This window comes from Urocitellus parryii, chromosome 2 (genome assembly GCF_045843805.1).
Source record: "Urocitellus parryii isolate mUroPar1 chromosome 2, mUroPar1.hap1, whole genome shotgun sequence".
Lineage (NCBI taxonomy): Eukaryota > Metazoa > Chordata > Mammalia > Rodentia > Sciuridae > Urocitellus > Urocitellus parryii.
In genome coordinates, this window is record NC_135532.1 from 86,742,485 (window position 1) to 86,754,278 (window position 11,794).

An 11,794-nucleotide genomic window follows, 5' to 3' on the forward strand; every position below is an offset into this window, starting at 1 on the left:
GGTCTCACCTGATCAGCACCTATGCTCAATGATTCATGACTAGCTCTCAGAGGTCCTGACAGGTTTGCGAAGCTAGATATCTACTGAGCATTTCATCCAAACAGCACAGCCTTGTTCAAAGGCCACCTCTCCTGCTTCCTGCTCCAATTCCCTCAGCATCTATCCCTGACAGAAGAGCAGAACCTCACACTACTCAAGTCTTCTTACCCCAGCGGAGCTAGCCCATCTTGGCCAACACATCCCCTGGGGGTGCAGCAGTTGGAGTCACAATTCCATCCCACACAGGAGCCTTGTTCTGCTGCCCCTCCAGTGCAGCCACCCACTGCACAGCCACCAAGGCCTAGCTGTCTGCAGGTGAATCCAGGCCAGGCCCCCTGGCCATGCTCTCCTAATGGGCAGATTCATCTGGAGCTCCTTGGGGTGGCCCTGGTGGGTCACTTCCCCCTACCTAGGTTTGTTCCTTGTTTGGAAGGGGATGGAACTTATAGCACAGCTCTGCAGAAACACCCCTGGGCTGTTCCCATAATTCCCAAAGTCCCCAAGGATCTGATCCATGAATGTGTCCAGTGGGGGTATCTTGGGGAAAAAATAGTTTCTGGTAAAAAGAGAGAGGGATCTCGATAGTGAAGATACAAGTAAAAAGGAAAACCACAAATTAACTTTTTATCCCTCTTTATGAAAAAGAGTCATGCCTATAGTCACCGAGACTCAGGAGGCTAAGGCCAGATGATTGTAATTTCAAAGCCAGCCTCAGCAACATGGTAAGGGCTTAAGCAACTTAGTGAGACCCTGTCTCAAAATAAAAAATTAAAAGGGCTGGGATGTGTCTCAGGGGTGAAGCACCCCTGGATTAAAATCCCAGCACCCCCCCCTTCCAAAAAAGGAAAGAAACACAGAAGGATTTTTTTCTAATCTACTAACCATAAAAAGAAGTTGAACAGATCAATGAGAGGGGAAGAGGAGGGCAGGCAGTCAGTCTCTGGACCCTCCTTGCATCTTACAGAGGGGCCTGAGGAGCAGAGAGGGGCTGCATTCCCATCCCTCACCCATGGGCCAAAGGTCTCTGTGCACTTGCCCATCACATCTCCCACAACTACAGACAGTGGGTAGAGGGGAAGGCAGGTGAAAGACTCTGGCCTGAGCAGTGGTGTCCACTTCAGAACTCAGGCCAAAGCAATGCCTCCTGGCCCCAGGAGAAACCACCTGCACCGTTACTTCATGACCCTGCCCTGTGGTTCCAACTCCCTCTGATGCACAGTAGAGTCTCTTGAACACAGAGCCTTTCCTCCTAGATTGGAGGCACAGATGAAATGATTGCTCACATCTCATGGCACAGCTCTGTGGGATGGACACGTGCACACCCCTGGAGTACTCTGGTGAGGCATGGGCTTCCTGCCATTCTCTCACACTTTTCTGTGTGCTTTGCTTTGTTTTTCAAGAATACCTAACCAAAGAGCTAAAGGTGAAAATACCTCATTTACCACATTCTAAACTATGGGTGGTATGGGTGCAGGAGATCTCTAGGTCTCACTCACCTGGCATACAGGTGAGCATGTAGCTTTGACAGACACCTATTTCTGACCACTCACCCCTGGTGACCATCATTTCTCAGCTTCTGTAAGTTCACATTTTTAGATTGCTCAGGTAAGTGAGGTCATGCCATATATCTCCTCATCTGGCTTATGGAATTCAGCACAACATCCTCTAGGTCCATTCAAGTTGTTTCAAGTGCCAGCATCTCCTTCCTTTTCAGGTTGAATAATATTTCACTATACACTTTCTAATTTGCTTATCCATCCATTCATAGGACATTAAGACGAATTCTGTCCCTCGGCTATTTTGAAGGATGTTGCAGCAAACCCATGAGTACAGACATCTCTTCTACATGCTGATTTTATTTCTTTTGAATATACATAGAAGAGCGCTTGCTGGGCCATATGATCATTCAATTTTTATTCTTCCAAATAACCTCTACATTGCTCTCCATGCTGTCTCCACTTACACATTTGCAAATCCTCAATGAGTGATGCTTCATGGAAAATGATGAGGAGGCAGACTGGGTGAGTCAGCCATAGGCTTCCAACCAGAGGATTTGTTAGGGGAATGGGCATGCAACATTGGAGTCCTCAGAAAATAAGCTTAGTGGCCTTGGAGAGTGGCACTGCCATGTAAAATTTTATGGAAGGTGAAGCTCATGGCAGAAGCACACAGCACAAGTGCTTTTGGAGACATATGGGTGGAGGTCTGGTGCTGGGTCTGCCCATCCACCTGAGGGTGTGTCAGTGGTAAGTGAGGCTTTACTAAGTTTCTGTTCTCCCCAGTGGTATCAGTATAAAGCCCTGAAATAGTTTTCTGGTGACATCTAAAAAACTCTGCTCTAAGCTAAACATAGGGCCTTCTCCTCCCACCCACTACTTCCCAGGCTGGGAGTACCAGCCTCCCCTGTATCCACTGGACCGGCTGGCTGCCTTGCAGCCAATTTCTGAAGACCAATGCCTAAGAGGGACTGAGTCCAGAACACCCAGGCAGGCCCCTCCCCTTCCTGCAAGGATGCAGTTAGAATACATCCAGGGCTTGATGACTCCCTGAGAAAAGTTCTGTTTTTCTAGATATAAACCCAAAGGTATGTCATGCTGGAGCTTCCCCCATGAGGGAAGAGCCTTTCTGACAATGGGACACACACAGCAGAAGACAAGAAATGAAAGTTAAGATAAGTTATATCCTGATGAATCCTTTGATGCTACTGGTCCTGCAGCCCACTCTTCCCCTGAATACTTCAGCTATACAATGTTACTCTTTGTTTAAACCTGTTTTAATTATTATCTTCCTTTTGCAAATCACAGAGAATCCAAACAGATACATTTCTTAGACTCAGGACCATTTATATTGTAGTTTTTGGTTTTTCTACTATGTAGAATAGCATCTCTGTCCCTGAAAAAAAGAAGGAAGGAAGGGTGGGAGGGAGGGAAGAAGGAAGGAAGAAAGGGAGTAAGAAGAAGGGAGAGTGAGTATTGCATGGAAGGCTTAGCTGAGCACACAGCCTAAGAAGGAAAGGGCAGACATGAATGGTCTCATGATCTCCACAAAAAATGGCCACCTGCACTCCAGGTGGGATCACTCATAAAATAAAGTGTGCTATTAGGCTTATCTGTCTCTCCCATGGCACTCTAATGAAATAACCACCTTTAAAATTGTTACTATCTTGAAAGCAAGTAATTTAAGTAATTTTAGTTAGACAGGAAATTAAAAGGACCAGGGGTCTCTGATAAACAAGGTTGTTCCAAACTGACTTGCTAGAAACCCCTTTCTAAAACCATTAACACTTCCAAAGATTCCCTGCCGCAGGCCTCACCTGTGGTCCAGGATGGGGATGCTGCTACCCATGCATGGAAGCCTCCCCAGCCATGAGGAGACTAAGCCTGAAGGCAAAGGCCTTGGTTACAACTTACCCTGAAAACTGGGCTTTTTGAGGCTTTGGACACAGAGAAAATCCACATTAGAGCCACTGCTAGATCTTGCTTCTCCTGGGAAATGTGCAGCAGCTGCAGGTGCAGAGACAAACCTAGAGATTAGAAGCAAAAATAGCTCAGCTCAAAGCTCAAGCCCCTCAGGTCCACAGAGGAATCCCTGGTGGGCCTGGAGGAGCTTGTCCATTTGGGCACAGAGGAGAAATCAGAGAGCACACAGAACAGGAGGGCGGAACTCTTTTTTATTATTTTTCTAATCTGAAATGTTTAAGCATCCATTGCTTTTGAAAAGGCCAATATTCAGAATCACAGATCTGAAAATGTGATGAAGAAAGCAATTTCTAAATATGAACATAATCAACTTCCTATTAAAGGCTGAAATCAAACTGCAAATAAACTATAAATAAACAGAAGAGAAATAGAGGAGTGGCAGGGCAGGAGGAGGAAGGAAGGGGGAGGCACAGGGGAATGAAGTGGAGAGAATTATCTTCCTTGCTTGTGGGATTATTTCAAAACCAAGCCCACTGTTGTATTCAACTCTAATGCACTAATTAAAAAATTAAAAATTAAAAAAAGCAAAGTTGAAACCTCAAAGCAAAATCCAAAGCGGTGCCTTCCTTGATTTCCACAAGCATCTCTCACAGGGATCTGCAAACCTGGAAGTGCCACAGCCACTGTGGCAGGTGCTAGTGGATTTCTCAGAAGCCAAACCATGTGGCATAGGTGTGCAGGGAAAGGAACCCCAAGAACATTGCTGCAGATTGCCCTGGAAATTTCTGAGCTAATTAAACACTCGCCCAGACACAGGTCCTCCATACCAAATGGATGGGCAGGGAAGACTAAGGACAAGGACATAGTGCTTAGTACCCGTGGACCTAAGTATTACCTTGCACTTCCCTTCCTCTGTAACCAGTCTCTCCCAAGATTCCCAGTCACCTCTGGGCACCACTCATCAGGTGTAGTTGAGGGAATTAAAAAAAATAAAATTGTAGTTGTAGATGGACAGCATACATTTATTATAATAATAATAATAATAATAATTATTATTATTATTATTTTATTTTTATTTGTTGCTAAGGATGGAACCCAGTGTCTCACACATTCTAGGCAAGCACTTTTCCACAGAGTACAGCCCCAGCCACCAGGTGGTTTTTATGAAACCCTCAGGTAATCATTTCAGAATTTCAGCAGCTCCAATGTTCACGCAGGAGATTTTCGTGCAGGTGCACTTCAGGGTCTGCCCCCTGGGTAGCCACATGTCCCCCTTTGGCCAGCCTGGGCACCTGCAAATAGCCACGCTGACAGCCTCTGCTCCCCATGGCTGCTAGAGCGAGGTTGGACACCCAGGGTGGCTTAAAGACCTATCCTCTGTGTCCTGGAGGCCAAAATACTGAGCCAGGTGCCCAGGCCATGCTCTAGGTCACCTCCAGGTACCATCCTGTGCCGTCCCAGCTCCAGTGACCCCCACAGTTCTCAAGGCCTTTCTCTCCCAGCCGCCTGGCTCTAGCCTCTTTCTCTGTCATCACAGGGCCCCTATGTGTCCTCTTCACCCTTCCAGCTCCTCATAAGGCCATGGTCGCCCTGCATAGGGCACTCCCTGCTTTAGTGTGACCTCATCTTCACTAACTCTGCAACAACCCAAATTTAAATCTGCTCAGATCCTGCCCTAGGGGGGCTGGATGTCAACCTACCTTTGGGCAAAGACAAAAATTGCAGAGCTCTACCCCTGGCCCCCAGAATGCACATCATTTCCAGACCCACACCCAGGCCCATCCCCCTCAGAGTGCCACTTCACTCCAGCTCTGGGAGCCTCATCTGAGCCAGTACTGCGTGGGACATGGGTGAAACTCCTTCCATTTGTGACCTGTGGACCTGGCCAGCACACCACCTGCTGAGGGGTAGGCCCTGTCACAGCAGCCTGAGATCTGGGTGCCTTCTGGATTTGCCAGCCTCACAGCCCTCACACTCCCCTGTGGTCCCCCTCTGAAGGAAGAAGGGAAGGGCCACCTCATCAGAAGGGGACATGCATCACTTCTGCCCTCACCTCAGGTGCAAGAAGCAGTCCTTTGTCCTAGTGGGCAGCTGCAAAGGGCCCAAGCAGGTTCCCAGGAAGAGGAGAGGAACAGATAATGGCATTAGCAGACTCCACTGCAAGGTCAGGAAGGCAAACCATCAGCATTGACCTCCGGCCCTGCAAATCCAGCATAGGGCTCTGGGTCCCCAGGGAAAACAAAGGCCTTAAAAATGGAAGGAATCTGGTCCCTGTGAAGCTGCTGCTCCCCAGCCTCTACCAACTGGCTGACTGCCTCTGGTCTCCAAGGAGCTGCCTCATGCCCAGTCTCCCAGCCAGATAGATGTCCCTGGATTAAGTGAGGAACTTCACTATAATTAATTTCCATTGGCCACAGCCACTGAGACTTGGGCATCATCCTTGGCTCCAGCCAGTGGGATTTTAACTAAGAGTCCCAGGCACCTGGCCTCAAGAAGCAATGTGCTATTTACAAAAATGCTGCTCCAGACTGAAAAAAATATTAAAAAGAAAAACCCTGGAATCATGAAAAGGCTCATCATTCCGTCTTCAGTAAGTTATTAAGGTATCTACAGTTCCTGGTCTCTCATCTTAACCACAATATCCTCTAGCTTCTGTCAGACTGTCGGTGCTAATACCATGAGAATCCTCAGGGAAAAGGGTCCCAGAGGCAGGAGAAGAAACTACTAAACACCAGTACTAACAAAAAGTCTTTCTTACAAAAGTCTTGTGAACCATCAATCAAGATATGCATCAAATCCATTTTATCACCTTCCCTATTAACAATCAAAATGTTTGCATATTTTAACACTTTCTTGTTGAAGAAAACCTTTTTTTTTCTTTATGGGTCATTTACTTTATTGTGTATTAAGCTGACAAGAGGAAAACCAATCTGACATTTATTCTAATATGTTATTGAATGTGCATATATGTGAGTCTAGAGAGAATTTTCCCTATCTCTGCAAGCCAGAGTGCTTCCCTCCTATGGGCTGCAGGAAAGATTGTTAAAACAGCTTTATAACAGATCCTTCCTGTGGATGAAATCTCTAATTTAATTCTCATTTTAATCCAGAGTTTAACCTCCTACTAGCTCCTCCAATGGGAGTAACTGAAAGAAATATACTGAAATATTAGCCACAAAATTTTTTTAAAGAAAAATTGGCCACACCACTTATGGAGTTAATATTGTCACTCATAAGAATAGGTCGCAGCTAACCCCAAAATTCACTATATCTGATTTTCTTGAACTCTCTGCCCACTGATACTTTCTATTGAGGGAGGCAGTAGTTTGGGTTTCTGTGCACAGCTGTTGAGGTACTGTGTAACTGGACTGCATACTGAGGTTTATGCCATCCTGAAATCTCATCTTCTGAGTGAATTGTTGTTGTCCCCCTGAGGCTGACCAGTTCTAAGAAGAAGTTTTTCAGCCAGGCATCTGTGAAATGTAGAATAACCCCCAGTGCAGGGCTTGCTGCCTCTGGCCACACTCACAGTGACTCCATGCAGTCCTAGCACTCAGACTCCTCCACCTTATCATCCTGCCATCATTTAGGCCTTTGAGCCAAGACATGGATCCTCCTCTTCTGGCTGAGAAGGAGGGCCGGCAGGGCTAAAGGACAGGTTGAGGCATGAGCTGGCAAAATGCATATACCAGACCATGGATGCTGACCAGCATCACAAAAGCAAAGGTGAGGTGTGGAAGCCAAAGGGCCAGTCCTCACTACAGTAATATTACCTCTCCTTGAACACCCTTGACCCTGGAGGAGACAGTGAAAGAAGAGCACTTGGGTCTGTGTCTGGCCTGTGACATGACAGTATGTGTGAATTAAACATGAAAACACTCTCAGGTGCCCACCTGATAATGTAATTCTTTCATTATCTTGGGAACCTGTGTATGAGTCCCTGCTATAATTCAGAGTCAAAAGTGGGGTGAGATTCCTCCTCTCAATAATAAACCCAGGTAAAAACTGCTCAGTATTATTTTTGGAGACACACGGATAAGGAAATCTATATGTGAAAAGCTTGTTCTGAAAACACAATAGAGCTGCTTCCCCAAACCCTGACCAGCCCTGAGAAATCAGGCTAAGGTATCCTTGTGTGTGGAGAGGAAATGAAATTTGATTCGGAGGCCACAGGGGCTCTGGAGGGAAAAGAACATCCATCTTCCCCTTCAGCTCTCAAAGAAGGAGAAGACAATAAAATAGGTTGTGAACATCTAGAGCTATTGGCAGAAACAGACTTGAAAAAAATTTTTTGATTCATCAGCTTTGATCTGCAACCTTCATTGCAGCAGATGGCGGCTATTGGATAAAGACCCCAGGCACAGCAGCCCAGTAGTGGCCATAATGCTCTTAACTATATTGGCTGATTAAGCTTTCAAGGATTAAAAGTCTTCTAATAATGTCTGATGAGAAGTTTTTCTCTCCCAGAGCAATGCAGGAACAAAAGTCATTGTACAGTCATTATCCAAAGGCTGCTACAAAAAAATAATGGCGTTGGCTTTCTTTTTTTTATATATATATAAACATAATATTTTATTTTAGTCAGTCTTTTTTTTGATGGCGTTGGCTTTCTAAAGTTGGATGCAAGTAATAGATCACACCCCAAAGAGTCAATGGTACAGTGTTGTTCAGTGACCAGCAGAAGTCCCCATGTTCCCCTCGATGCCAGGACCCACAGACACATAATGCTGCCAGAAAGTTCATGCAGGGGTAGGTTTACCTCTGAGACACTCAGCAGTGTCTCCAAGGAGCACAGCCAGGGGACTGGACAGAAGGCAGCCAGAGACGAGTTGAGAGGGGTTCTCTGGTCCTGGTGAAAAGCAGAGGTGTCATGCTTCCAAGTAAAATGAGACCATGGCTCCTTTGGCACACGCAGTGCTGCTCACCCTAGGGACTCCCTAGAGCATGGGTACCCTAGTGGTGGAAGAAGGTGCCTTCCAAGAAACCACCTGTTGATGTTGCCTCTTTCCTGGATCCATGTGCCTAAATCAGGACTGCTTCATACTCTCCCAGGATCCGAACCTGTGCTGGGAACCTGCCAGAAAAATCCAGTTCTCTCTGCAGACTGACCCCTCACCATGGTCACAGCCTACCACCAGCCATGCTCTCCTCCTTCCCATCATCCCTTCTCAGCCTCCCCAGCTCGGTTCATCCCACTCTCTTGTGCTCAGCATCACATTCCCTGTCTCACTGGTAGGTACTGAAATCTGACTCAGAGATCTGTTGGAAGTGTCTTAAAGGTGGTGCAGGTGTGTGCCCAGTCCTGGGGTCTGTGACCACCAGCACTTTCTTCTCCCCACCCCAGAATCCATCTGCTACATCTGGAGGGCACACAACCAACACATCCAGGGACTTGGCAGAGGTCAGGACTCACCTGGCCCAACACTCACACTCATGCAGAAGCCAAGGCTCACCTTTCCCAACACTCATGCATACACATGCACATGTAGGCCACAGACTGAACCTGGGGTGCAGATGCTTTCTCCCTGCATCTTACTTCATTCGATATTCACCTCAGAAACTGTGCAAACAGCTGGGACATGAAGTGAGGAGCTTTACCCCAAAGAGCCCCCAAAAGCTCTTCTTTAACGTGGTTATATTTAGAAGAAACCCAAGGGTCCCTTTCTCTATCAAAATGGAGCTTATTTTAATAGGGGATGCTCATGAGAGAAGAGCCTGACTTCATGACAGAGACACAGGGCAGTCTTCTGTCCACCACACCCCTTCACAGGTGGGGACAGTGTAAGGGCATGAGAAATGTTATGCCATAGTGGGGGTGGGGATGGGGATGGCAGAAAAGAAAAGTTGCGCAGGGGAAGGGCCAGCCACTGAGAGGTGCCATTTGACTCAGTCTTTTCTAAGCTTTCAGAGAGAGCCATGGTCCTTGTAGGCCTCGGCACTATTCATGACATCTAAATTTTGGACAGCTCCTGTCCCCATACTGATGACAGCTTTTTACTTCAAGATTGGAAGCAATATTTCATGTGTGTTGTCATCTTCATGCAACCAGGAAAACACCACCGTGGTATAGATTTACAGTGCGAGGCTGATCCAGGCCATGATATCAGGTGCAAAAGTGGATCTTCCAGAAAATCACTATCCATTTGCCATGCAGAGGTGGCCCTGTGTCTGCCAGGGCCTGGCTTATCACACCCAGCACAGCTCACTCCTGAAGCCCAGGAGAAAATTCTGCTCCCTTTGATAGACATGAAACTCAGTTTAAGCTGAGTTTGGTTATTACTTTAACCAAGGCCCCCCTAAGTCACATAACTTTTCTAGTCAACAAAGCTGAGGCCAGAGCTGAAATGGCCTTAATCCTGTCATGGGCAGGAGCTTGCATTTTTCTTATCCCCCAGGGTTTCTGTGTTGAAGGCTCAGCTCTTAAGATGTCCTTGGGGAGCTGCGACAGAGAGGTATGTTCTCAGGAGGGCTCCATGGGTGATGGAGTATTGTACTTAACTGAAAGAGAACACAGCCTGTACAAAGAAAGTGCCCTGTATACAGAAAAAATAACTGTATAAAAACCCACTGGGCAGAATCATGTCCAGCTCCAAGCTGAAGGCCAACGCCTTCTTCCTTCTTTTAGTGAATGCTTCTTTACACTTATGAGTTGACCAACTCTCTAAGTGCCCCTTTAAGCATCTTTGGCAAGTTCCAAAGAGGCTGCCCATGAACAGAAGTGTCTTTTGGCTGAAATAGCAAGACATGAGGCTTCTGGAAGGCAGAGAGTACAGGCTTGCCGGTCCCAGGACAGTAATTCCACTGTCACACACACAGACATACAAGGAGGTTTTGCAGGATAATAAGCATAGAGAATGGAGGGGGTCACAGTTCAACCCACAGCAGTGACATGTCATCACTGTGTCCCCAGTACCCAGCACAAACCCAGGTGTTATAGACAGGTTCCCATCATGCTTGAGTGCCTCGTCACTCATCCATGTTCTTTGGACACAAATAATGAGTCAACACCTCTTAGAATTATAAAGGAATAAAAAGTTTTTGTTTGAAAACCCCTAGAAAGGTGCCTTTTCCTGGTGAGGACTGGTGGCCTTTCACAATAGTAATTCACACCTGTCTTAGCCTCTCGCCCTGCTTCCCCAGGCCAGGGCCTGCATCTGGCTTAGTCACTTAAGTGTGCTCCACATCAACATGGCACCAGCTCATGGAGAAGCTCAGTTAATACCTGTTAGATGAATTAAGAGGCTGCTTAGGTGAGGATCCAGTGGAGCATCTGCAAGACTGAAATGCAAAGATGTCCACAGGAAATGGAAATAACTTCAGAACTCTTCCCTCAGCACAACATTTCACAAACCAAATTTTGCCTTATTGCCAATCTTCCTTTTTTTGGGGCAACCATTTCTGGTTTGTTTTGCTCCCCTTTTCTTACTTCATTACTAACTCATAAAAAATCTGCCTACTGGGTAAATGCACAATATCAAGACAGGAATAGACAGATGTCTCTCATTAGCACAAGATGACTTTAATCTTTCACACAACTTTATTTTTCTGTTTAATACTCATCAATACATCCTAGGAAATAAAGGTTTCAGGCAAATAATATCATTTTATGAGTTTCCAACTGAAAAACTCCACAGTGCTTGGGCAGAGGATATCCTGGGGTGGTTTTCAGCTTGTTCTGGTGGCGGAGGAAGCAAGTGCTCTCTGGGCACAGCTGGGGTTCTTGGGGTGCTTGCCTCTTTTTCTTGATTCTATGTATCCTCAATTTCACTCCTCCCTCATACACAGAACTCACTTTAGACTGCCACATGGTCACTCTTTATGTCTTTATTTGCTAACATTCCCATTTAGCCCAAGTTCTGCAATCATGGCTGCAGGCCATGGGCTTATCCTGCCTATAGAGGGCCAATGACAGTTCTCTATTAAGTGGTCTGCAGAGAGATGTTACATGATCTGGAGACTCAGCAAACATTCTCAAAATGCACTCCAAGTAACCACCTGCACTTCATCTAATGAGTGAAGGACTTAAGAAGCTGGGGCATGTGCAAGTTGGGAAACACTGCTGAGCAGACAAAGTAGCTGCTGCTCCGCACGATGAGCTAAACATCCAGGGAACTTCAAAGGGCACATTTTAAGTGGCCCCATTACATAGCATAAGTATCCACTGAAATAGCTTGGAGGGGTACCAGATCGAGGTGTCAGGAATCTGGGCCTGCAGAGAGGACTTGAGGCTCTAAGGAGTAACATGAAGCAGTATTGGGTGGGTCAAACATGTTGGTGTGGCATCTTTAGCTAGATCCACAGGGAACAAACCAATGGAACTGTGAATCTATGTAAGC